The 27,298-nt window shown below is 39.8% G+C and overlaps 1 long non-coding RNA gene across 2 annotated transcripts in view; it reads right to left on the reverse strand.

Annotated features, from left to right (window-relative positions):
* Positions 1–27,298, reverse strand: part of LOC132685622 (uncharacterized) — a 91,505-nt gene that overhangs the window by 2,311 nt on the left and 61,896 nt on the right. The window contains exon 3 of one of the 2 annotated variants that reach the window (XR_013550540.2): positions 18,744–20,255. The exons of the other annotated variant lie outside the window; for it this stretch is intronic. This is a non-coding gene — a long non-coding RNA (uncharacterized LOC132685622). Of the gene's footprint in view, positions 1–18,743; positions 20,256–27,298 lie in introns of those variants that run through there. 2 annotated transcript variants of the gene reach the window in all.

The raw sequence follows: 27,298 nt of genomic DNA on the forward strand, positions 1-27,298 counted from the left end.
TTGGGGCGCCTGGGTGGCTCAGTCGGTTGGACGTCTGACTTCGGCTCAGGTCATGATCTCGCGGTCCGTGAGTTCGAGCCCCGCGTCGGGCTCTGTGCTGACAGCTCAGAGCCTGGAGCCTGTTTCGGATTCTGTGTCTCCCTCTCTCTGACCCTCCCCCGTTCATGCTCTGTCTCTCTCTGTTTCAAAAATAAATAAATGTTAAAAAAAAAATTAAAATAAAAGTAAGCTAAAACAAAAGAACCATAGCTTCTAATGAATTCCAGTAAGTAACACTTTTGAAAGCACTCTTAATGGATTAGGTCTTTTATTCCTCACAACAACCCAATCAAGTATCCCCATTTTACAACAGAGCACAGAGAAGTTAAGCGATTTGCCCATGGTCACATAGGTTATAGTAGATTTGGATTCAAACCCAGGCAATCTGACTGCAGAGCTAGATGCCTAATCTTCACATTATTCTGCCTCCTGTACTATAGGGGATATGGGACCTAGTGTGAGGGACAAGGCCTGGTGGACAGAAGGGAAGCTCTGATCTTTGGTGGAACTACTCAGGGAGTGGCTCTTCTTGCTTAGTACAGATTTTCAAAGTTCCTTCCTTTTCAGTCTGCCTGTGTGCCCAGAAAACTTTTTGACTTTATGTTATATGTTTGTCTGTGACATTTTTTTCCTTATAAAGTTGTATTGAGATATGTTTCACATACTGTCAAATTTACCCACCAGTGGTTTTCGGTATATTTACAGAGCTGTGCAACCATCACCACAATCACTACTGTAACATTTTCATCAGCACCAAAGAAACTCCGTATGAGTTAGCAGTTACTCCCCATTCCCTGCTCTCCTCAACCCCTGGCAACAACTAGTCTACTTTTTGTGTCTGTGAATTTTCTTCTTCTGGACATTTCAGGTCAATGGAATTGTACAGTTAGTGGTCTTTTGTGACTGGTTGCTTTCACTGCGCACGATGTTTTTCAAAGTTCATCCACGTTGTAGCATGTATCAATACTTCCTTTTTATTGCCAATTAATATTTCATCATATGGATGTACATTTTGTTTATCCATTCCAGTTGATGGATATTTTATTGCTTTCACTTTTTGACTATTATATGTAAAGCTGCTATGAATATTTGTGTACAAGTTTTTGTGTGAACATATGTTTTCACTTTTATTTTAAATATGAATACTCGGGGCGCCTGGGTGGCTCAGTCGGTTAAGCGGCCGACTTCGGCTCAGGTCATGATCTCAGGGTCCGTGAGTTCGAGCCCCGCGTCGGGCTCTGTGCCGACAGCTCAGAGCCTGGAGCCTGCTTCAGATTCTGTGTCTCCACTCTGTGTCTCTCTCTGACCCTCCCCTGTTCGTGCTGTCTCTCCCTGTCCCAAAAATTAAATATGAATACTCATTTGTATCATATCTATTTTGAAATAGTTTCAAATTATAGAAAAGTTGCTAGAACTCCTATATTCCCTTCTCACAGATTCCCCAATTGTTAATATCTTACCACATTTGCTTCTGCTTTCTTTGTATCTATATACAGTATATGGTTTTGTTGTTGTTGAGTCTTTTTATGAACAATCTGATAGAAAACTACAAACTTGATTCCTTATTACCCCTAAATATCCAGTGTGTATGTCCACAGAACAAAAGACCCATCCACGTCAGGAAATCAACATTGATACAATACAGACCCCATGACATTTTCACTCTCTGTAACAACAACGTCTTTTTTCCTTTTCTAGTCCAGAATCCTGTCCAGGAAGTTACATTGAATTTAACTGCATGTATTTTCTTTTCTTTTCTTTTTTAAATTTTCTTTTTTATTTTTTTAAATTTACATCCAAATTAGTTAGCATATAGTGCAACAATGATTTCAGGAGTAGATTCCTTAGTGCCCCTTACCCATTTAGCCCATCCCCCCTCCCACAACCCCTCCAGTAGCCCTCTGTTTGTTCTCCATATTTATGACTCTCTTCTGTTTTGTCCCCCTTCCTGTTTTTATATTATTTTGGTTTCCCTTCCCTTATGTTCATCTGTTTTGTCTCAAAGTCCTCATATGAGTGAAGTCATGTGATTTTTGTCTTTCTCTGACTAATTTCACTTAGCATAATACCCTCCAGTTCCATCCACGTAGCTACAAATGGCAAGATTTCATTCTTTTTGACTGCCGAGTAATACTCCATGGTATATATACACCACTTCTTTATCCATTCATCGTCGATGGACATTTGGGCTCTTTCCATACTTTGGCTATTGTTAATAGTGCTGCTATAAACATGGGGTGCATGTGTCCCTTCGAAACATCACACCTGTATCCCTTGGATAAATGCCTAGGAGTGCAATTGCTGGGTCGTAGGGTAGTTCTATTTTTAGTTTTTTGAGGAACCTCCGTACTGTTTTCCAGAGTGGCTGCACCAGCTTGCATTCTCACAACTGCATGTATTTTCAGTGTCTTTGATTCCCGTACAATTCCTCAGTCTTTCCTTGTTTGTTTGTTTGTTTGTTTGTTTTTATGACCTTGACAGTCCTAAAAATGACAGGTCTTTCATTCTGTAGGATGATCATGAACAGTGTTCCTCATGACTAGACTCAAATCAGACATACATTTGGACAAGAAAAAGCACAGAAATGAGGCTGGGTTCTCTATGTATCTCATCAAGGGCTGATGATGTCAACTCTTCACACCAATGTGATGAGAATTTTGCTCATCTGGTCAAGTGGTTTCCTCCACCAAAAAAATCACCATTGTTTCCTTTGTACTTGATAAATATTTTGTAGGGACATAATCTGAGATTCTGCAAATATCCTGTCCCTTGCCCTACCCATCAGCCTTAAGGTCTATGAATCATTGCCTGAATTGATCATCACAATGATGATGATCGAGAAGTGATTTCTTTATTTCATCATTTCTTTTGTGTTTTCTAGTTTACATTCTAATACAAGAAAAAGTTTTCCCTCTTCCCCTTTCACTTATTTATTCATTACTTACTTTCTCAATATAGACTCATGGTCTCCTATTTCATTCAGTGGGTTGTAATGTATTGCTATAGTTATTTATCTTCATGCCCTACTTGTCCCAGATTTGCCAGTGGGAGTCACTTCAAGCTGACTTCTTTGTCCTGTTGGTATACCCCCATCATACTACAAACAATTTCCTTATTTTCAGGTACAACTCAATGTTCTAGGCTCATTTCAGCTCTGGAATCAGCCATTTCTCCACAGAGCCCTGGTTACTTTTGGTGGAGGATAGTATTTAGAAATCAAGATTTGGGCTCAATGTGTTCACTACTACTGGGATGTCATGGCTACTAGGTCTTATTAATTGTCGGCGCTAGGAAACACATATATATATATATATATATATATATATATATATATACACATAACATATGTATATATATATATATATATATATATATATAATCATCTGTATGTACTCACATATGCAGTTATTTCCACTTCCGTATCTATATTTAAATATATTTAAACACCACGACTTTACACTGATGCATTTAATTCCAATCCAGTACCTCTGAATACTTGCAAGCCTTTCCCCCTTGACAGTGAGAAACCAAGCTCCCATATTTTTTTTTAAATGTAACTTTTTTAAAAGTTTATTTATTTATTTTGAGAGAGAGAGAGAGACTGCACAAGCAGGTGAGGGGCAGAGAGAAGGAGAGACAGAATCCCAAGCAGGTTCCATGCCATCAGCGCAGAGCCCAATGCAGGGCTTGAACTCACAAACTGTGAGATCAGGACCTGAGCCAAAATCAAGAGTTGGGACGCTCAGTTGGTTGGCTGAGCCAACCAAGCACCTCTAGGCTCCCGTATTTTTTTTATATTGACTTCAGTCTATTTATTTGCTTGATCCCCTCTGTATTTGGCAATCTCCTGATCATGCTGGCTACCTCCTTGGCCTGCTACCTCTACAAACCCTTTCCAAGATTGTCATCTTCTTACTACCCAAATGCTGTCTACGTGGCACACCACTACCCAGTGGATGTCAATTCTCCCCACATTGAGTGGCATACATTCTGTGGCATTCTAACCAAAATTCCAAAAGGAATTAGAAAAAACTTTCCATGGGGTCACCTGGGTGGCTCAGTCGGTTAAGCGGCCGACTTCGGCTCAGGTCATGATCTCGCAGTTTGTGAGTTCGAGCCCCACGTCGGGCTCTGTGCTGACAGCTCGGAGCATGAAGCCTGTTTCAGATTCTGTATCTCCCTCTCTCTGACCCTCCCCTGTTCATGCTCTGTCTCTCTCTGTCTCAAAAATAAATAAACTTAAAAAAAAGAAAAGAAAAGAAAAAAACTTTCCAAAATTTATAAAGAAAAACAAAGATCCATGAATAATTATGATGTCAGTTTTTTAAAAAAGAGCAAAGGAGAGTATGTTAGACAAGGAGATGAGCAACCTGATCCTCCTTTGAGAAAGAACTCCTGGCCTGCCTTGCAGGAGTGTGATCGCTACATAGTCTCCAGCTTCAGGGTTAGCCTCAGCTGCTGAGACTTATCTTGTCCAAGGTCCCATCTTACTGGGGCTGCCAGGATATGGTGATTAAGGGTTAGCAGGTTATAGCCTGGCCATTTCAGCCTGATGCTGGACACTGACAGCATATGTCAACTTCACTGGGTTGGCTGAGGCTTTGTCGACCTTCATCTTAGTTTGATTACTTTCCTTGCCCAATTCTGCTCCCCCAACCCCACCCCACCTTCCCTTTCATAGATGCTAATCCCTAATAAAACTTTTGCATCCCAAAGTCCATCTCCAATTCTGCTTCCAGAGAATCTGACATGTGACAAGGAGACATTCACTTTGAGATATTATAATATAAAGCCATAGTAATAAAATTACCATGGCACTAGCATAGGAAGAGGGAAATCATGGAAAATAGTGTCTTTGTGGCCACTAATGTTAAGAAGAGCCTTTTTTCCATAAGCCCGTAGAATCATATTCTATGTTGATCTTTATGCGGATCTATTTACCTGAACACATGGTATTTTGTTCATCTGGTTTTCAGGAAAGAAACAAACAAGCAAATAGTTCACTATTGTCTTTGTTAGGTGAGTGTAATAAAAAAAAAAAAAAAAAAAAAAAAAAAAGAATCACCAGAAAGGAGTTATTTATAACTAGATAGCAAATGAAGGTTGTTTCCATGGAAAATTTGTTTCAATTTTTAAGCCTGTAAAGGTATAAAATGCATCTGAGTTAAGCAAAATGAAAGTGTTTAAAAGCAAAGGAAATCCTCAAAGAAAAGTTTAGGTTTAGTAATAAAAGGAAAGTTTGCTAAAATCACAGAAAGTCCTCACTGAGCTTCGGCAAAATGTGCAAAATCCATATCTGACACTTTTGCCATCTAACAAAAATGGCTCCTTCCTACTGAGCAATCATCTAATTTGTTTCATTTCATCTTTGAAAGACTGGTTATACAGAGCCCACTGTGTACCAGCTACCCAAGCAAATGGATGACTTGTTCTGGTCAATGAACTAACTGATTGTAAGAAGAAGTGATCCACACGACTTCCAAGCCAGTTATTTTCATGAGTCTGAAAATGCAGGTGCAGAGTCATTAGAGATTTAAATTATCTTGAAGTGTGGAACCAGAGCAGTTAGAGCCGGGTATGGAATCACATCTACTCACTCCTTATACAATGGTCTTTCTTCCTTCCTTCCTCCCTCCCTTCCTTTCTTTTGTGTTTATTTATTTTTGAGAAAGAGAGAGAGAGAGAGAGGGAGAACGAGTGGGGGAGGGGCAGAGAGAAAGGGAGACACAGAATCCAGAGCAGGCTCCAGGCCCTGAGCTGTCAGCACAGAGCCCGATGCAGGGCTCAAACTCATGAACCACAAGATCATAACCTGAGCCAAAGTCAGACACCTAACCAACTGAGCCACCCAGGCACCCCTACGATGGTTTTCCAATGCTGGCTTCCAAGAGTACTGGATGTGATATGATATGATATATCATGATATGATATATCATATCACATCATATCATACTAGGTTATTATAAAAAGTAGTTTCATCATTGTAGGTGAATCTTAATTATCTTTTTCAGATAATACAGTGAATATTACTACAAAAAAAAGCCACAAAACAGGTGTCTTAAGTGCCTATCAGTGTAGGGGGAAAAAATCAGAGTTACTTATATGAATTTGTGAAATAATGGTAGTATTTATTGAGTGAGGATTCAGAGCTAAATCCTGAGCTAGGCACTTTACCTGCTTTATTTTATTTAATATTTAAAACAATTCTACAAAATAGGTACTATTTTAAAATCTCATTTTAGAAATGGGGAGAATAAAGCACACAGGGTGTAAATGTCTTACACAACAGGTAGATGGTAGATGGAAGAATCTGAACTCAAGAGATTCTAGTAATTTGGTTTTTATCTTTTTCACTGTAGTGTTTCACAGATCAAGGTAAATGCTAGTGTGGCTTCATATGTAACTATAAGATAGCCAAACCTCCTTTTTACTTAGTCTATATCAATTAAACACTGTGCTATTGACATTTAACAAATGCTTACCCACTAAGTCTTTGAAGTTCTACATCATTTAATTGGAATGGTTGTATTTTCAGAGAATAAAAGCTCCTGGACTGACTAATAACTAATCACTAATAACTAAATACAGTTATCCTTGAAAGATGATAAAAGCATTCAAATATATTTGATAATTCCACTAACTGATCCACACTCTTTAAAAAAAAATTCCCATTATGGGGCACCTGGGTGGCTCAGTCGGTAAGCATCCGACTTCAGCTCAGGTCATTATCTCATGGTTCGTGAGTTCAAGCCACATCGGGCTCCGTGTTGACAGCTCAGAGCCTGGAGCCTGCAGCCTGCTTCAGATTCTGTGTCTCCCTCTCTCTCTGCTCCTCCCCCACTCACACTCTGTCTCTCTCTCTCAAAAATAAATAAACATTGAAAAAAATTCCCATTAATATTTTTGATTTGTGATTTCTCCTTGAAATGCCTTTTCATAAGTTCAAATGCTGTCATTTGTCACCAAAGCCGTGTTAATACAGAATGTCTTATACAATTACATTTGCTTATGACTTACTATTTTGCCTACAGCACAAGTCTGTAATTTCTTCTCAAGCATTGTCTTATTGATCTATAAGAGTTCTTTCCAAATCAGTTGAAATGCAGAATTAACAAATTCCAAAGCATACACCATGGAAGACTTGAAATACTGTAGATAAACTGATACACCATAAACAGGACAGTTCCTCTGTTCATGGAATCGGTGACATTTCACATTCAGAGAAGGAGAATAAGTACTCAAATGATGAATGACATTTTGATCTTTTTCACACATTCATTAAAAAAAAAAAAATCTCCACTAGTTGTTTGCTATTGATGTAACCTTAGTGTAAAAAATTCCCCCTTATAAGTCATTTTCAGATTTACTCTCTAACATCTCTCTGAAAGTTCATATTCTTTCCATCAGAGTCTTCCCCAGATGCTCTCCTAGATGCAGCGTTGAGGATGCCAATAAACTCTAGGTGTTCCAAACAGACAGTGACATTGCTGCACAAATTGCTCTTTCATATTGTGTGACACTGTGGATTCTGGCAAACTCTATTGGTCAATTCTTTGATCTATCACCCTTCAAGAAACTTGAGACCCATAGTCATCATTATACTTTTGAAATCTGTGGGACTCTGCTTTGATAATGCTTTATGACCTTCAACGAGTCACTGATTCTTCAGGCCCTCTTTCTCTACTTCTTTACTTTTTTTTATTTTTGAAAGACAGAGAGAGACAGAGCACAAGTAGGGGAGGGGCAGAGAGAAGGAGTTACACAGAATCCAAAGCAGGCTCCAGGCTCTGATCCGTCAGCACAGAGCCCCACGTGGGGCTTGAACTCACACACCGTGAAATCATGACCCGAGCCGAAGTCGGACAGTCAACCGACTGAGCCACCCAAGCACCCTCATTCTTTACTTCTTTAGAAGGAGAAGGTTGTACTAGGTACTCCCAACTTTCCTTCAAGCTTGAGCTGTCTTAAGTTGTTAGGATACATCAAAGTTAAGTGCTTGAAATTTTCAAACAATTTTACATCTGCAGATTTTAATAAAATACCACAGTTCATAAAAAAAGATCGCAAGGGGCGCCTGGGTGGCTCGGTCGGTTAAGCGTCTGACTTCGGCTCAGGTCATGATCTCACGGTCTGTGAGTTCGAGCCCCGCATTGGGCTCTGTGCTGACCGCTCAGAGCCTTGAGCCTGTTTCAGATTCTGTGTCTCCCTCTCTCTCTGCCCCTCCCCTGTTCATGCTCTGTCTCTCTCTGTCTCAAAAATAAATAAACGTTTAAAAAAAAATGCAAAAAAAAAAAAAAAAGATCGCAAAATTGTGTAGTATGACATATTATGTAAAATAAGTAGATTCAACTTTGGATGAACCCACACATTTTAATTTGATGTTATTAACATTATAGTAATATAATAATAATTATAGTAATATAATTAATATTATAGTAACTGATATTTGTTCTTCATACATGTGTAACACATTCAGAGTTTAAGACATTAGGAGTTTTCTAGGAAGGAAGTAATATATGTAGGAAATTTATGCATACCTCTTGGTGAAAGTCATCTAACTCAGTAACACCAATAGTAATACCAAAACGGCAATGAACAGCAATAAAACCTAGTGAAATAAGTTTCAAAACAATAAAATTATAAAATAAACTTCGCATATCCAGATAGCAGGTGTTGTATCACCAAAACAGAGGAGGCTTTTACAGGATCCCCACAAGGTTCTCAAAATGGCAGACATTTGAGACCATATGAAAACTCCTAAGGTAGAGGACACAAAGAACAAAATTTTAATATAGATTATTAATAATAGTGAAAAAATAAAACCAAATTGTTTGGCAAAGAGAATTGGTTATGTATATAATGAGGCCCCCTGTAATGGATAACCATATAGCTCTAGAAAGTATGCTCTAGAAGAATATTGTTTGACAGTATGGCGTAATATGTTGTTTACTGCATGTTTCTGGTTCTCTCTACTTCTGGACATGGTAGTGTTGCATTTCCTGGACCTCTTGTGGTTGGTTGGGGCCATGTGACTCATTCTGGTGAATGAACTAATTGTGAGCAGAAGTGATACATAGGACGCTTTCAGGCCAGGTCATTTGAATATAGATGCAACACCCCGTTGGGCATTTTCCACCCCCTGGGATGGCAGCCAGAAACATTGGAGGTGGCAGCTACCCCATCAGCTTCGGTCCTTGAGTGAGTCTGATGAGCTGAGCCATTCTGCATTCTGCTAACTTTCAATGAACATATAAGTATGAACAAGTGTTGTTCTTAAAACACTGAAATTCTGGGATTGGTTATTACCTCAGCATAAGTGCATGGTGTGTTAAATTTTCACAAACTGAACACACCTGTTCACAAATTGAACATGTAGGTCAAGCTTGGGCCCAGTAACTGCACACCCTTTTCCACAAAGGGATTATCTTGACCTCTAACAGCATAGATTAGTTTTACTAGTTCTTATACGTTGAAAACTAATTATACAGTATGTCATTTGGTGGGTTTTTTGCTTCTTTTGATGAATATCGCACTTGTGAGATTCATATGTATTGCAACATGGGTTTGTGTCCATTCATTCTCATTGATAAGTACTGTTCATTGTGTGAATGCACTAAATGCTATCCATTTTACTGTTTGTGGGTGTTTGGGTAGTTTCCAACAATTGATTATTTACAAACAACCCTCCAGTGAATATTCTGGGACATTTTTTCAAGTTTATTTATTTTGAGAGAGAGAGAGAGAGAGAGAGAGAGAGAAAGAGAGAGAGAGGCAGGGATGAGCAGAGACACAGGGAGAAAGAGAGAATCCCAGGCAGGCTCTGCACTGTCAGTGCAGAACCCAATGCGCTGAACCATGAGATTGTGACCTGAGCCAAAGTCAGATGCTTAACCAACTGAGCTACCCGGTTGCCCCAGGGATCTATCTTTTGTTGAACATATTTCTGCATTTTTGTTGGGTTTATACTTAGGAGTAGAATTACTGGATCGTAGAGTATGCTTATGTTCAGCTTTACTAGATAGTGCCAAACAGTTTTCCAAAAATACTTGCACCAATTCACATTTTCACCATCAGTGTAGGAATGTTCTGGGTGCTCCATTTGGCTCCCCCCCCCCCCCATTTTAGCCATTCTGTAGATAACAGGCAACGTTGATCACTTTTTCACATACTTCTTGGCCATTTCAGTACTTTTTTGTAAGGTGACTGTTCAGCTTTGGCTTATTTTTCTAGTGGGTTGCCTTTGTGTTTCTTTACATATTTATTCCTTGTGAAATTGTGTTTTACACATAAGTACTTTATGTATTCTGGGTATGAGTCGTGGAGTACGTGTATTGTGAATATTTTCTTTCATTCTGTGCATTGCGTTTTCATTCTCATAATGGTATTATCTTGTTAAACATAAGTTCTCAATTTTAATATAGCCCCAATGTATCCATTTTTGTTCTTTTGGGTTTGTGCTTTTATGTCTTAGTTTTTAAAGTTTTGCCTACTCCAAGATGAAGGAGATGTTCTCTTCTCAGAATTCTATCGTACCTTTCACACTTAGATCTACAAGCCACTTGGAACTGATTTTTGTGTGTAGTATGGGATAGCAATCAAGATATGGTTTTTCCCATGTTGTTACCCAATTGCCTAAATATTACTTAGTGGAAGATTATCTGTTCTTCACTGACTGTAGTATCATGTTTGTCCTAAAACAGCTGGCCATACATATGTGGGTCTGTTTCTGACCTCTCAGTTATGTTCCACTGTTCAATTTCTTTGTACACAATACATACTGTGTTGATTACTATACCTTTATAATAGGTCTAGACATCAGGTAGTGTGAGTCCTCTAGAATTATTATGCCTTGGCTATTCTTAGCCCTTTGAATACCATCTGAATTTTATTTTATTTTATTTTTTTAAATGCTTATTTATTTTGGGAGAGAGAGTGTGTGAGCATGTGGGGGGGGGGGAGGGGCAGAGACAGAGGGAGAGAGAGAATCTCAAGCAGGCTCCACACTCAGCACAGAGCCTGATGCAGGGCGTGACCTGACAACTGTGAAACCAGACCTGGGTGGATATCAAGAGTCAGCCGCTCCACCAACTGAGCCACTCAGGCGCCCCACCATCTGAATTTTAGAATCAGACTGTTGATTTACACACACACACACACACACACACACACACCTGCTGGGGTTTGATTAGGATTGCTTAAATTTTCAAATTAATTTAAGGATATTGACTAAGTCTTAACAATATTGGGTCTTCCAATCCATGAACATAATCTATCCTTCCATTTATTTAGCTATTTAGAAATGGACTCTACAATATTCTGTAGTTTTCAATGTAGAGGTTTCACAGATCATTCATTAAACTTATTCCAAAGTAGTTGTTGATTTTTTAAACAATTTCATTTTGTATTTGTTTAACGCTGGTACGTAAATACAATTTTTTAATATAAGCTTTTTGTTTTGGAATAATTTTATACTTACAGAAAAGTTGCAAAGGTAATATCCTTCATCCAGCTTACCTTGATGTTAACATGACCACGGTGCATTTGTCAAAACTAGAAAATTAACATTATAACAATATGATTAGCTAAACTATAGACTTTATCTAGATTTTAGCAGTTTTCCCACTACTGTCCTTTTTCTATTCCAGAGTCCAATGAAGAATGCTACATTGCAGTGGTGCCTGGCTGGCTCAGTTGGTTAAGCATCCAGCTTCGGCTCAGGTCATGATCTCGTGGTTCGTGAGTTTGAGCCCCGCATCGGGCTCTGTGCTGACAGCTTGGAGCCTGGAGCCTGGAGCTTTCTCTGGAGTCTCTCTCCCTCTCTCTCTGCCCCTCCCCTGCTCACACTCTATCTTTCTCTCAAAAATAAATATTTTTTTTTTTTTAATTTTTTTTATTTTTTAAAAAAATTTTTTTTTCAACGTTTTTTTTTTATTTATTTATTTTTGGGACAGAGAGAGACAGAGCATGAACGGGGGAGGGGCAGAGAGAGAGAGGGAGACACAGAATCGGAAACAGGCTCCAGGCTCCGAGCCGTCAGCCCAGAGCCTGACGCGGGGCTCGAACTCACGGACCGCGAGATCGTGACCTGGCTGAAGTCGGACGCTTAACCGACTGCGCCACCCAGGCGCCCCTCAAAAATAAATATTAAAAAAAATTTTTTTTTTAAAAGAATGCTACCTTGCATTCAGTCATGTCTCTTCTAGGGTATGATGGTCTTTCCTTGTTTATCATGACCTTGAAACTTTTGAAGAGTACTGGTCAAATATTTTGTAGAATGCCCCTCAGTTTGGATTTGTCTGATGTGTTCTAGTGATTAGACTGAGGGTACGGGACTTGAGGAGGGAGACCATACGGATGAGGTACTCTTTTCATTGCATGAAGTCATAATATGACTAATCACAGGATGATGCTAGACTTGATGACTTCATTAAGATGACATCTGCCAAATTTATTTAATAATTTATCTGTTCATGGACACTTAGGTTATTTCCAGTTTGGGGCCGTATTAGTTTGCCTGGACTGCCATAACAAGATACCACAGACTGAGTGGCTCACACAACAGAATTTTTTCTCACAGCTCTGGAGGCATCCTACAAGTTTTCATATTTTGTGTTTTCATTTTGACTATGTTCAAAGCCTTTTCTAATTTACCTTTTGATTTCTCCTTTTTTTCTTAAATATTTATTTATTTTTGAGAGAGAGACAGACAGACGGAGACAGAGCATGAGCAGGGGAGGGGCAGAGATACAGAATCTGAAGCAGGCTCCATCCAGGCTTTGAGCTGTCAGCACAGAGCCAGAAACCGGGCTCAAACCCACGAACTGTAAGATCATGACCTGAGCCAAAGCCGGATGTTTAACTGACTGAGCCACCCAGGCACCCCTGATTCCTCCTTTGACCTGTAGGTTATTTAGAAGTGTGTTATTTTGTTTCCAAAAATTACAGTTTTTCTATAGATCTTTCTGTTACTAATTTCTAATTTAATTTCATAGTAGTCAGAGAATATATTGTATGATTTGAATTTTTGTAATTTATTGAGACTTGCTTTATGATCCAGAATATGGTCAGTCATGGTTAGGTTCAATGCACTCTTGAGAAGAATGCATATTCTGTTGCCATTGAGCGGAGTCAAACGGGTGGATAGTGTTGCTCAGTTCAGCTATTTTCTTGCTTATTTTCTGTCTCCTTAATTATTGAATCTACCTAATTATTGAATTCAGAGTGAGGTACCCTAAAGGATTATTGAAATCTCTGGTTACAGTTGTGGATTTGTCCATTTGTCTCATGGTCTTTACATGCCCAGAAATTGTTAACTATGCCAGCTATTGTATATAAAGGGCCAAATATATGCTCCAGGTGGTGTTATCATGCATCATAGAGAATTCACCCTTTCATTTGTTGGGCTGATAGAGGAGGGGGTTGATCATCTCTCTCTCTTTTTTTTTTTTTTTTCCTTTTAGAGAGAGAGTGAGAGCCCGTGAGCCAGGGAGATGGGCAGAGGGACAGAGAGAGAATCTCAAGCAGGCTCCATGCTCAACATGGAGCCCGACTCAGGGCTCAATCCCATGACCTCTGGGACCATGACCTGAGCTGAAATCAAGAGTCAGACACTCAACTGACTAAGCCACCCAGGTGCCCCTAATCGTCTTATTTTGAACTGGGACTGAGTGTGGGGTAGGGGGGGCATGGTGGAAGTGGGTTACAGTTTTGCTTAGAGTTAGCCTATGTCTGATTTGTTATCTTTCCTAGAGGAAGACCTTCCAGGGCTTTTAATTGAGAAACAGAAATTTGTTTTCTGGGAGGTTTTCTGGAGGTTGGATTCTGCCCAAAAGAGGTTTTCGGCCTCCCACGGCCAGCCGCTTCAAAATTTGGCCCATACCAGGGCGCCTGGGTGGCGCAGTCGGTTAAGCGTCCGACTTCAGCCAGGTCACGATCTCGCGGTCCGTGAGTTCGAGCCCCGCGTCAGGCTCTGGGCTGATGGCTCAGAGCCTGGAGCCTGTTTCCGATTCTGTGTCTCCCTCTCTCTCTGCCCCTCCCCCGTTCATGCTCTGTCTCTCTCTGTCCCAAAAATAAAAAAAATTAAAAAAATAAAAAAAAAACGTTGAAAAATTTGGCCCATACCTTAAGGGGATATGGAGACTAGAAGCCTTCATCTGACCCCTGAAATATCCAATGTCTTTCCAGAACTCTACATACCAAAATCTCTGCTGATTTACCTGTTTGCTTCCCTGGGACCTTCAGCTCCAGGGTCAATCCTGGATTCGCAGCCTCCAGCTAGTCAGTAAGTGTCCCCTAGGGCAAATGTATCTATAAGTCCTCAGTGTCATTCGGTACTCCCTCTAAGGTCATCAACTCATCTATTTTGGTTCAGTCCCCTGCTACTGGTAGATACTGTGTTATTCTTTTCTTTTTTTTCTTTTCTTTTTTTTCTTTTCTTTTCTTCTTTTCTTTTCTTTTCCTTTCTGTGTGTGTGTGTGTGTGTGTGTGTGTGTGTGCTGCTTTCTTTTCAGATTTAGATCTGAATCTTTACTCACATGTATATTTTTCCTTGCTTACTGTAATTTCACTGTTTTGGGAATATATATCTGAATCCACTTTCAAATGCATATTTTACCTTATTTACTATTAATAGCCCACACAGCCCACAAATAATTTTTCAAACGAAAGGAAACATCAAGAGTTGCATGCCCTACCAACTGAGGCAGCGTGTACCCATCTTTATCCTTTCGACCTCTCTCTCTCTCTCTCTCTCCCTCTGTCCCTCTCCCCTGCTCACGAGTGCTCTCTCTCTCTCTCTCTCTCTCTAAAATAAAATTTAGGGCCGCCTGAGTAGTTCAGTTGGTTAAGCTGTGGACTCTTGATTTCAGCTCAGGTCAATGATCTCATGATTTGTGAGGTTTTAGCCCCACAAAGGGCTCCGTGCTGACAGCACACAGAGCCTGCTTCTGATTCTCTCTCTCCTCTCTCTGCCCCATCCCTGCTCATGTTTACTCTCTCTCAAAATTAAAAAAAAATTTTTTTATATTCTTTTGGAGAAGTTCTGCTGTGGAAGATTCTCTCAGATATTAATCTCAAAACAGATTTATTCTGCTTTCAATCTTGAAAGATAATTTTGTTAGGTACATAATTTAGAGTGGACAAATGTTTTCTGATTCCAGGTTAATAGGTTCTTTTGGCACCTGGAAGAGATTTATTGATCAGTATGCTTTCTAACCTGAATTGTTGCTGTGGAATCTGCACAGTCAGGTGGTCATTCATTCCTAAATCATTTTATTCTCCTAAGTCACTTTCAAAATACATTTACCCTGTGTTTTGGAGTTTTCCTATAAAGGATCTAGGTGCAAAGTTCTTTTTTTTTTTATAAGGCTTGCTATAAATCCTGTTTGGGTAGTTATGGATTTTTATCTTTTGTTGGAATTGAAAAATTATCATCTATTAACTTAGCAGTGATTTCTCCTCCTCTGTTCTCACTCATTTATCCCCCAGAAATCCATAAATTAGATTCATTATTCTTATGTTTGTCAATCTCACTTTCAAAATGTCCAGACCCTTGTTTTCTTGCATTACACTCTGGGTGATTTATTTAGATCCAACTTCCATTACATCCTTAACATCTTCGCCTAATCTGCTGTTTGACACATGGCTTCATGAAATTTTAAAATATCAATGATTATACATATATATGTTTATTTATTTTATTTTAAGAATTTTTAAAGTTTATTTATTTGATTTTGGGGTTGTGAGTTCGAGCCCCAAATTGGGCATAGAGCTCACTTGAAAAAAAAAAAAAAAAAAAAAAAGAAGCAGCTTTCAGGACTCTGACTTCTGTCAGTATGGGAGGCTAGACACTATAAAGAATTCCATGACTCCAAAACAAGGAGATTCTGGAAGAGGTTAATTTTTTTAAATACATCATGGGATTGCAAGAAATCAAAAAAATCTTCAACTGGTCCATAATAAAAAGTAAGCTGAAACCAGGATGGGAGTATGAGTAGCAAGAAGTTTGGAGCTTGTGTTGCCCTAAGGGTAAATGTATACAGATCTGTGTATCAACTGATCAGAGACCAAACTTTGGGCTAGTTCCAAATAGACTTCTCGAACCTGAGATTCCTAAATAAGGAAAGACATTTGAAAAAAGCTAAAGTAGTCCCAAGATGACAGTTCTTGTTGGCTCCTCATAGAAGCGTCAAAAACAAAAACAAAAACAAAAACAAAACCCTGTTTGGGCCTGTGGGATCCCCAAAGACAAATACATATAATCCTACACTTGGAGATTGACAAACATAAGAGAAAATAAGGCACTATGACTGATAATGAGAACAACAAAAGACAGATTTAGACCTCCATGGTTTTCAGATATTGGAACCATAAAATCAAAATAAAAAATAACTTTGTGTGAAATTTTAAAGTGGAATTCCATAAATGATTGGGACTATTAAAAGTGACTGGGAATTTTTGAAATAGAAATAGAGTGTACTTGAAATATACATAAATATAATTGTCGGGGTGCCTGGGTGGCTTAGTTGGTTGAGAGTCCGACTCCTGATTTTGACTTAGGTCATGATCCCCAGGTTGTGTGATCAAGCCCCCAGGTGGGCTCCACACTGAGCATGGAGGCTGCTTAGGTCACTGTAGGGAGAATCAAGGGCCAAATGTGCCCAGCCCAGCTGGAAGCACCTTGTTTATCTTCTGCTCTCTGTTACTGATTAACAGTAGGCACCCCTCTTGCCACACCCTCTTGCTCAAACACAATTACATTTTAAAATAACATGACTTTAGGAAGAACTGGACAAAGTGCAGGTAGTCAGTGGTCAGTAGGTGGGAATTGGTGGGGTATAAGCAACAATTATTGTTGGGAATCGGAAAACAATCTGAAAAATTGTACTCATTTAGTTTGACAAAGAATCAGATCCAACTTCCTCCTCTAGAGTGGAGGAAGATAAGGTGCCTTCAGAGCTAGATATGGGAATCTGTTTAGAATCCGAAACACAGGATCAAGACCTGATCACATGGAATCTGAACTTTCTGTGTTACAAACTTTCATGGAATCTCCTTTGGCCATGCCCAAGAGATGTCTGAGACTCAGAAGCAGAGGAGGATTGTGAGGAAGGCACTGGAGAGACAGGAAGGGGCTTCAGTTTTAGTTTAGACTTTAACACTAGCTCCCTGTGTACATTTCCTGATGTTCTGGGCCTTTCCCAAAGGATCTCCCCAGGGTGTTAACAGCCGTTATGGAAAAAATGGTTCTGGTTAACCAATATTTCCCAGTCTATCATGTGTGAACGACTGGTGTTAGATGGGATGACTTTAGGAAGTTCTTGGATGAAATTAACATTTTTTCCATTCTAATTAATTTTGGTAAATGGTCTTAATTTTCCATTTATGGTAGTGATATCAAATGCTCTTTAGAATGTATTTTTTAAGGGGCACCTGGGTGGCTCAGTTGGTTAAGCTTCCAAATTCAGCTCAGGTCATGATCTTGTGGTTTGTGAGTTCGAGCCCCGCGTCTGGCTCTGTGCTGACAGCTGGGAGCCTGGAGCTGCTTTGGATTCTATGTCTCCCCCTCTCTCTCTGCCCCTCCCCTGCTCACACTCTGTCTCTCTCTCTCAAAAATAAATAATAAACATTAAAAAAAAGAATGTATTTTTTAAAAGGTGAGTGGATTTAAAGAAAAAGAATAAGTCAATAATAGTACAGACTGTCTGAAAATATGGCAAAAGATATGAAGGTGATACACACGTGACTGAAATTTGGTAAAAATTCTGTTAAACCAAATCAAACTTGGTTATTGCAAGACTTCTCAGTAATTTTGCCATGTTGAATATTTTGCCTCTTCAAGAAGGGATTTGGCATCAAGCATTTCTTTAACTCATTTGACTATAGAATCTCTCTTTTCTTGAAAAAACAAAAAACAAACAGGGTGTCTTGTTAATCTAATCTGGAGATTTCATTTCAGGAAATCCTGATGAGAAATGTGGAGGTGGCTTTTAGATCAGACCTTTTTAGGATCTTGGCTCCTTCTCCCCTATGTTTGATGTTAAGTCTCAGCAGAAAGTTCAAGGATGGGGCTAGAAATGGGCATTAAGGGAGGTTTACAAAATGGTTAAAAGCACATTAGCCCCTAAAGGCAATGTGGTATCCTGGATCCTGGAACTGAAAAAGGGCATTAGCTGGGGAAAAAACAAAAACAAAAAAACTATTGAAATCAAATCTGGCGCTTAGTTAATACTAGTTAAAACTAGTGACATGCAGTCTACAGTTTCGTCAATAAAAATATACTAAGGTTGTTTCTTAGTTTTGACAATGTAGTAAGTGATATAAGATGTTAACAATAGGGGAAACTAGGAGTTGTGTCAGTAGGCTGTGAATAGAGTTATGGGGCCTAATAGGCCAAGCCGCTAAGCCCCATAACATTTCCTACTCCTTTGCCTGGTCTTGTGCTGCTCTGCATGAAAGGACAAGGACTAGGCTGAGCTCAAGAGCAAGAGGAATCACATTCACTCACCAAATTCTAACTTAGGTACTTTCATGTGCTTTTGTTGGTACCAAGTTTGGCCCAGAAAGGAGGCCCTGGAACCGACAAAAGGAAGGGCATTTTCCACCCTTCTCTCCCACATTCTGTTCTGATTACTCAGCCCTCCCAGACACAGCCTATCCCCTACACCAATCTTCAACTTCAAATGAAATTTAGGGCCACAGTCCCGTTGGGGCCAGGGAAGGTAAAATTTTCTAGACCAAGGACCTGAGCATGCTCACCTATCTTAGTGGACGGCTACAGTCAGATTTGGCCATAAAGTCATCAGTGGGGTTGGTGGACAAGGCAGGTAGATTGGAGGGAGGAATGTTCTCGCTGAGAGAGGGGGTGGTTCTGTAACTCTGCTAACCTTTCCAGAGCCTGTGTCTAGGTGATGAATGGGTGGAGAAGAGAGGGAAGTAACCACTTACTTCCATGTGCAGACAGACACTGACATTTATTACAGGCTTATCACAAAAGTCTACAAGTTGTTATATTCCATAACAAACAGTTATTGCTGGGAGAGAAGGAAAGTGAGACCTCAGGGGAACTGAAAGGGAGATAAGCATCAACAGAAACAACAAATACATTTTATGAAGGCCCTCTCTTAAGTGTTCTTGGAGAATCCTGGTCCACCTAAAATGTTAACACAGAATTTTCAAGATAAAACCTCTTCTCATCAATACTAATTAACATAGATATATGTAATCACGTGATTGTTCTCAGGCTAGCGCCAGTGTGGTGGGAAGGAAGGAGAAGGACAATGGGAAAACCTGGTTTGGACAATGCACTTGACTGGCAAGTAAATATAAGTGTATTCAGAATAACATATAGGCAAGATTTCACTGTCTTCTCCAACTTCTTGGAGACATTCTATTGCTTCTTTATATATTAATTTGTTTCTACCTATTTAACCAAACCCTCTCATTAATTTCAATACTTTTAACCAATTATTTTTAGTTTCCTAGTACTAAAACTGTATCATCTACAAATAATCATTTTTGTTTCTTCCTTGCTGAATTAGGAAGAATTTTCAAAATAGTAGATGATGACAATAACAGTCATCATCATCATTATGATCATTATTTTAAAAAGAGTGCCTCTCATCTTTCCCCTTTAATTTTATTTGATTTTGATGAACTGTTCTTTGTCATATCATACCATTTTCCCACACAGTAATTCATTGTTCTCCTCTCTACCAATTTAACTCCTACTCATTCCACAAAGATCAAATGAAATCCTGTTACTCTTATGATGTCTGTATATACATTACTAGGTGTAAATAAACACCCAGCTAATCTTAATGTAGTTTTTTATAGTTCACAAAGAATCATATACAGATTCTTACTTAATGCTCTGGACAGACTATGGAGTAGGTATTGCCAGAACTTTTACATATAAGGAAAGTCAATCTTTGTGTGGCTGAGCAACCACAGTTAAGAACTTACAGTTAAATTGACTACAGTTTTGCATTTTAGGGAAAAGATATCTGTATCTCAAGGAATTGCAAGAGTTGAGACAGTCCAAAGTGTCACATCCAACTTGCAAAAGAAGGTATTGTAAAGCATCTTTTAGGCTCAGCAAGTCAATGGACTCAACCTGTGGACTCATCAAATAAAGAAATTTTGGGTAAAATTAGTAGCAGAAAATACACTTCTTCTCAGGTAACTGCTGCTCACAGTGCCATCCATTCATTCTCGTTCTGAAATATAAAAATCAGAAAAAAGATCTCACCAGTCATTTGCAAGGTTAAACTTTGGTGGTCCTCCCGTCAGTTATTGATCTTGGGTTAGACCTCTTACCTACTGGGTGGGTGAATAATGGGGTAAGTGAGGGGTGGTAATATTCTCACCCTTGCCAACCCCACAGTACTATAGTTAATCCTGAAATAAGAAAGTATCAGAGGCAATACTTCCAAATGGTAATAGGCTGAAAAGTATTATTTTAACCTTCTAGTATACGGTTCACCTTCCAGTTAGATTATGAGCTCTTTGATGTTGCGTATCTGTCTTGTTGCCTTTCCCACCTGTTTAGTCAAGCACCTATCACATTGTGTAGAAGATTGTTTTAGTAAATGTTTACAAAAGCATTTTGGTTTTGTTGTGGCAAAATATACATAACATAAAATTTACCATTTGAATTATTTTTAAGTGTACAGTTCAACAGCATTATGTACATTTACATTGTGGTGTATCTTTCACCATTCTTCATCTCTACAAAATTTTCATCATCCCCAACCTGAAATTCTGCACACATTAAACAATAAATCCCTCTTCTCCCCTCCCCATAGCCCCTAACAACCACCATTCTACTTTGTGTCTCTAGGAATTTGACTATTCTAGGTATCCCGTATAAGCAAAATCATACAATATCTGTCCTTTTGTGTCTGGTTTATTTCACCTAGCGTAATGTCTTCATGGTTCATCCATGTTGTACATATATATTTTTAAAGTTGCACATGTTGTATATTTTTAAAATAACTACTCTTTTTATCCCATACCTCTCAATTTTGACCCAAAATAGACTGAAATGAAAGTCCCAAAGAGAAAGGCAGAAAACTTCAGAGGTTTTAGAGAAGGAGAATGGAGAGATAAGTGTTCTCCAGATAAGAAAAGAATGGGCCAAGGGTGTGGACAAGAGTGGGCAATACGTGGGTGATGGAGAGAAAGGGAACAATCTAGAGGAAGCTGGGTCATCCCTGCTTCTCACCAAGAAAGCCCCCTATGTCCACTTCCAAAGCTTCAGTTAGATCAGGGGTTCATACTCTGGGGTCTACGAGACCCTAGAAGGTCCATGGATGGACTTTGGGGGTATGCTTTCTAAGGTCATATGTGTTATTTTGAGCATGTTTGTATTCGGGGAAACAAGGTTCATAACTTTAATTGAATACTCTTTTGGAGATCCATAATTCATAACAAACTGTTATTGCAGGGAATATATACATATATATGGGTTTTACTTTGGAACGATGGAAATGTTTTGGGACTAGATAGAGGTGATCATTGCACAGCATTCTGAATGTACCAAATGCCGTAAGATGGGTAATTTTACATTATGTGAATCACACCTCGATAAGCGACTTAAAAGAAGAAGTATGGATCAATGCTGATGACAGCCATCGCAACCTCTTTTCTGAGCATCAGTCTCTCACATAGAACTGCTTAAGGACAACTCCACTGAGATGGCCCACAGGAACACCAGACTCCAGAATTCATTTTTTCCCCTTCCAACACCTGCTCTTTCTCCTGTTTTCTCTGTTTGGGTAAAAAATGCTACCGTGATGATTAGTGACCTGGGAGGAATCCTTGACATCACTTGTTCCCTCTTCTTGCCTCTCCTTTCACATCCAATCTCTGTATCCTATTGATACTGCCTTCTAAACATGTCTCAAGTCCATGCACTTCCCTCTACACTTACTGCCACAGCCCTAGTTTGGGCAACCGTCAGCCCTCCCTGAGCAGTTCAGTGCCTTCTAACCAATCTCCCAGCATCCATCTGTTCGCTTAGAAATTCTTCCAGCAGCAAGTAACAGGATACCCTACTCAAAATGGATTATAAAGTGGAACTGATTTCCCCCCATATTACAAAAAAATCTAGAGATAGACGCTTGTGGCTTTGCTTCAGTAATCTCTGCCAGGGCTGTCATCTCCATTAATCTTGGCTTTTTTTCTCAGGCTCATTTCGCGATATAAGGCATCACATCAGTGTTCAGAGGGCAGGAAGAAAGCAAACCGGCAGTGCCCTATCTTGTCATTAGTATAGCCAAAGTTTTCCCAGAACTCTTTGGGAGACTTTTCCTTAGGTCTCTTTACCCAAATTTGGGTTCCTGACTCTGATCACCACACCTAGCTACAAGGGTGGCTGAGAAATGGGACATAGGTTGACTCGGAGCAGGGGACTGCCCGTGTTTGTGTGGCCCTTGAACTAAGAACAGGTTTTATGTTTTTAAGGGCTGTTAGAAAACAAAAAAACACAAATGAATACTCAACAAAGGCCATATGCCCCATAAAGCATAAAGTATTTATTATCTGAATCTTAACAGGAAAAGGTTGCTGACCCATAGATTAGAGCAAATGTAATTTCCTAAAATGTAAACCTTATTTTATCGTTTCTCAGTTTAAAAATCCTTCACTCTTTCTCTCTCGCTCTCTGCCCCTCCCCCTGCTCATGCTTCCCCCCCTCCCCCGCCCAAATAAATAAATAAACTTAAAAAAAAAAATCCTTCAGTGTATCCCAAGGATGAAGCAGATTTTAGGCTTACCCTTAATAAGCCCTATGAGATTCTTCCTGATTCTGCTTACCTTTCCAATATTATTCCCACCTTATACTCTATGGTCTAGTCATACTAGACTATTTTCCTGTAGGTTCTTCTATTAGTTTCTTATTGTTCTTGTAACAAATTACCAAAATTTCATGGTTTAGAGCAACATAAATGTATTATCTTACAATTCTGGAGGTCTGAAGTTCAAAATAGGTTTTTCTAGACTAAAATCAAAGTGTTAGCAGGGCTATCTATGCTCCTTCTGGATGCTCTGTGGAAGAATTTCTAGGTAAGTTCCCTTGCCTTGTCCAGTTTCTAGAGGCTTCCTGCATTCCTTAGTCCATGGCCTCTTTCTCCATTTGCACGACCAGCACTGTAGCATTTTCAAATCTCTCTCTGATTTTGATCTACTACCTCCCTCTTTCAAGTAAAAGGCCAAATGTAATCGGGCCCCCCAGATAATCCAGGATAACCTCTTCATCTCAAGATCCTTAATTTAATTACATCTGCAAAACCCCTTTTGTCATGTTACATATTTGTTACATATTTGGTTACATATTTGAACCTTTTGTCATGTTACATATTTGTTACATATTTTGTTACATATGAAACAGGTTACATATTTGAAGATTCCAGGGATTAGGATGTGAACATCTTTGGGGGCCATTATTCACAGTGTTTCACACTGCCCAGTTGGGGTCTTTACATTTGCTGTTCTCTCTCCCTGAGAGAGGTTTTCCTCTGACCGGCTAAGCCCAGATTATCCTTGAGCCCCAGCCTGGGTGACATTTCCTCTGGGAAGTTTTCCTGATCCTTTAGCACTCAGTACTTCTCTTTCCTGGCAATGACCACACTATTTCCAGCAGCTTGGTTATGCATCAGTCTCCCCACCACCACACCACAGAAGGGCAAAACCATGTTAGTCTTCCTTGGTGTTGCATCCTGGTCTTGGTGTCTGGCACATGATAGGTACTCAGCATGCATTTGTTAAGTGAATGAATAAATGAACCGTTGAACTTCTGAGAGAGAAAGAATTCTGGAATGCCAAGGCTCTAGGCATTTCTTTCAGGGCCAACAAGACAACAGATGACTAAAGGAATGACCTGGTCCTCTGGATTTCTCCTTGGCCCCTAGTAACAAAGTCAAGGAGCAAGATTAGAGCCAAAGCTGTAGAATTTCCCAACTAGTGTAGTACAACCAGACCTCAGTCCCCAAATGACCTGAGACGTTTGCGTCATCACCAATTTATAACTCAACCTCATTGACCCATACAGCCTTCCCCACACCTCCTTCTCCCACATACACCACTACTTATTTTTTTTTTTTTAATTTTTTTTTTCAACGTTTATTTATTTTTGGGACAGAGAGAGACAGAGCATGAACGGGGGAGGGACAGAGAGAGAGGGAGACACAGAATCGGAAACAGGCTCCAGGCTCTGAGCCATCAGCCCAGAGCCTGACGCGGGGCTCGAACTCACGGACCGTGAGATCGTGACCTGGCTGAAGTCGGACGCTTAACCGACTGCGCCACCCAGGCGCCCCAACATACACCACTACTTATAAATGTGGCAGAGCTCATTATCCTCCCCTAGATCACTAGATTCACCCCAGAAGCCATAATTATTGCCTGTAAGGCCATTCAAGTGCCCCTGATATTTCCCTATTTGCTCTTTCTTTAAGGAGTCAGGGAGGGAGCCATCGAAACTAGCACTTTGGCTCTGGACACCATTTGCCATGCTTTGTGTTCTTATTATTTCTTTTTTTTTTTTTTTTTTTAACCTTTATTCATTTTTGACACAGAGAGAGACAGAGCATGAATGGGGGAGGGGCAGAGAGAGAGGGAGACACAGAATCGGAAGCAGGCTCCAGGCTCCGAGCCATCAGCCCAGAGCCCGACGCGGGGCTCGAACCCACGGACCGCGAGATCGTGACCTGAGCTGAAGTCGGACGCTTAACCGACTGAGCCACCCAGGCGCCCCGTGTTCTTATTATTTCAGTCTTGATCAAACGCCTGTTTGTGTAGATATCAACCACAGTAACAGAGATAGGCTTAGATAGACAAATATGATAGACTGATTTGGAGTCTGATAAACTAAAAGATTTCATATAGACTAACGGCTTTCAACCCTAGCTGCTCATTAGAATCAACTGGGATACTTTAAACAATGTCAGTATCTAGATCCCATACAAAACATCCAAATTAGAATCTCTGGAGGAGGGCTTATGCATTTGTTGTTGTTGTTGTTGTTGTTGTTGTTTTTAAGCCTTTCAGGTAGGGTCACCCACTGTCTCAAGTTCCTCAGGGTTACAGGGTTTCCCTGGAACTGAGACTTCCAGTGCTAAAAAGAGGACACCTCCAGGTGAGTCAAGCAGGTCACCTTAGCTGGTCAGGTGTGGCTAACGTGCATCTAGGGCTGAGAACCACTGATACTGTTTCCGTTGATCAAGAAAGTATGTTATGGTTGCTCTATGGTTTTCCCCAACTCATACTGTGATGGTAAGAGCAATGAACAAAGATCTTGACTTGCGTCCTGGCTCTGTCCCTTATCAAGTGACTTCTGACAAGTAACGCAATCTCTCTGAACCTTGATTCTTCATCTTCAAAATGGTAATGATAAAACCTACCTCACTGAACTAGCCTAGCCATGGTTCTGGATTGCAAACAACAGACACCACTTCTAGTTAATTTACCCAGAAAGGGAATTTATTAGAAGGAACTGGATAGTTCAGAGACTTACTGGGAAGGCTAGCACATACATACGGAAGGTCTGTTTGGGACACCACCAGGTGCTGCAGTCCTTGACTCTCAATGCCACCACAATTTCATGAATAATTTCTAACTGGCCCAGAGACTTTGCAGTAATTCTCTCAAGAGTCAATGTTCCAGGCTGACCAATTGGCTGTGCTAAGTCATACTTCACACTCTCAACTGTTGGGGTTAGGGAGAGGGCCATTTAACACACTTTTGAGAAAGGCCTGTGCAAGCACTTTAAAACCCTATGCATCGGGGGCTCTTCAGGGTGGCTGTACAGTCAGATTGCCTGAGGAGCTTTTAAAAGATCAGAATCTCAGGGGTTGGGAGAGGGAAATCTTCATTTTGGATATACTCTATCATCCTTAATGTCATCATGTCTGAAAACTATCGTCCCAGAGGAACACCTGGTCCTTCTCTATGTTGAAAAAGATTTGGGGAGGTCAGAGAAACCCTTTTCCTTCTATTGTTCCTGAGACAAGATAGAGAGTGGGGTCTTTTTGTTGTTTTTGTTTTGTTTTGTTTTGTTTTGTTTTTGAGAGAGAAAGAGAGAGGCAGAGAGAGGGAGAGAGAGAGAGAAAATCCCAAGCAAGCTCAGCATGGAGCCTGACTCGTGGCTCAGTCTCACTATCATGAGATCATGACCTGAGCTGAAATCAAGAGTTGGACCCTTAACCAACTGAATCACCCAGGCGCCTCAAGATAAGCGTGTTTTGAATCTTCACTATGTAATGCAAACAATAGCATAATATTGTAAATACAAAGAAAGAAATGATTTTACTGGGACCATTTGTCTGGTGATAGAGCAGTTAAAGTCTAGTCGTAGATGAAAATGATTGTCATGACTTAGGAAATACATGTTTGCCTATGATTCCCTGATTAACCCAATTTGGGTTAATTTGCCCAAGGCGTATTTTTGGGATCTGATAGAGCTTGCTCTGTCTTCAGGGAAGTTTGGCTACCTGATGTGACCCATGAGCCTCCTAAGGAAGGAAGCAATTCTCCCATACAGAATCAACTCTGCACTCAGGTGCCTCCCAGAATTTCACTGTTGTAGGTGCAGCCAAGATGGACTGAAGGTAGGTCCAGGATGAGTTTCTAAGGTGGACTCTACTGACCAATATACCTGGGGTTCATTGTTCACATGTAATAGGAGATTGTAAGTATTCTAGTGGATATGATTATGTGACATCAAATCAAAGAGGTAAAGCTTATAATGAGAAAATGAGGAAGTTGTCTAACCTTGACAATGGTTATTACAGTTGGGGGTTTCCAGAAAGCAGGGGTTAGTTAGGGGTGATTATTTTATGTCATTTTTAGGAAGATGACTTAAGTTTCTATTACAGTGTCAGACACACTTATAAGAAATAACCTAGGTTTCACCTGTGTTTATGAACAAGCTAGATTTAGTTTTGTTTACTTGGCTCAAGGAATTCTCAGGATTGGTCTCCAGTTTGTATTCAAGAGAACAAAAGGAGTTGGATGTTCTTTTAGAAGTATTGCTCTTAAACCATAGCATGGTAAAAGATGTATTGTCCTTCTCTACTTAAAAAAAAACGTCTTTCTACTGAAGTACTTAGGACTAGCCATCTCAAATCAGTATATTCTTTCCTCTGAGAACTATTGAGGAAACACTGGCAAATCATTTATGTTAAGAGTTTTCCCATGCTACTCCAGGCAGACCAAAATCTACCTTTACCAAATCTCACTCCTAGTGTAATTCATGTTAGAA

Source organism: Panthera onca, chromosome D2 (assembly GCF_046562875.1).
Source record: "Panthera onca isolate mPanOnc1 chromosome D2, mPanOnc1 haplotype 2, whole genome shotgun sequence".
NCBI lineage: Eukaryota > Metazoa > Chordata > Mammalia > Carnivora > Felidae > Panthera > Panthera onca.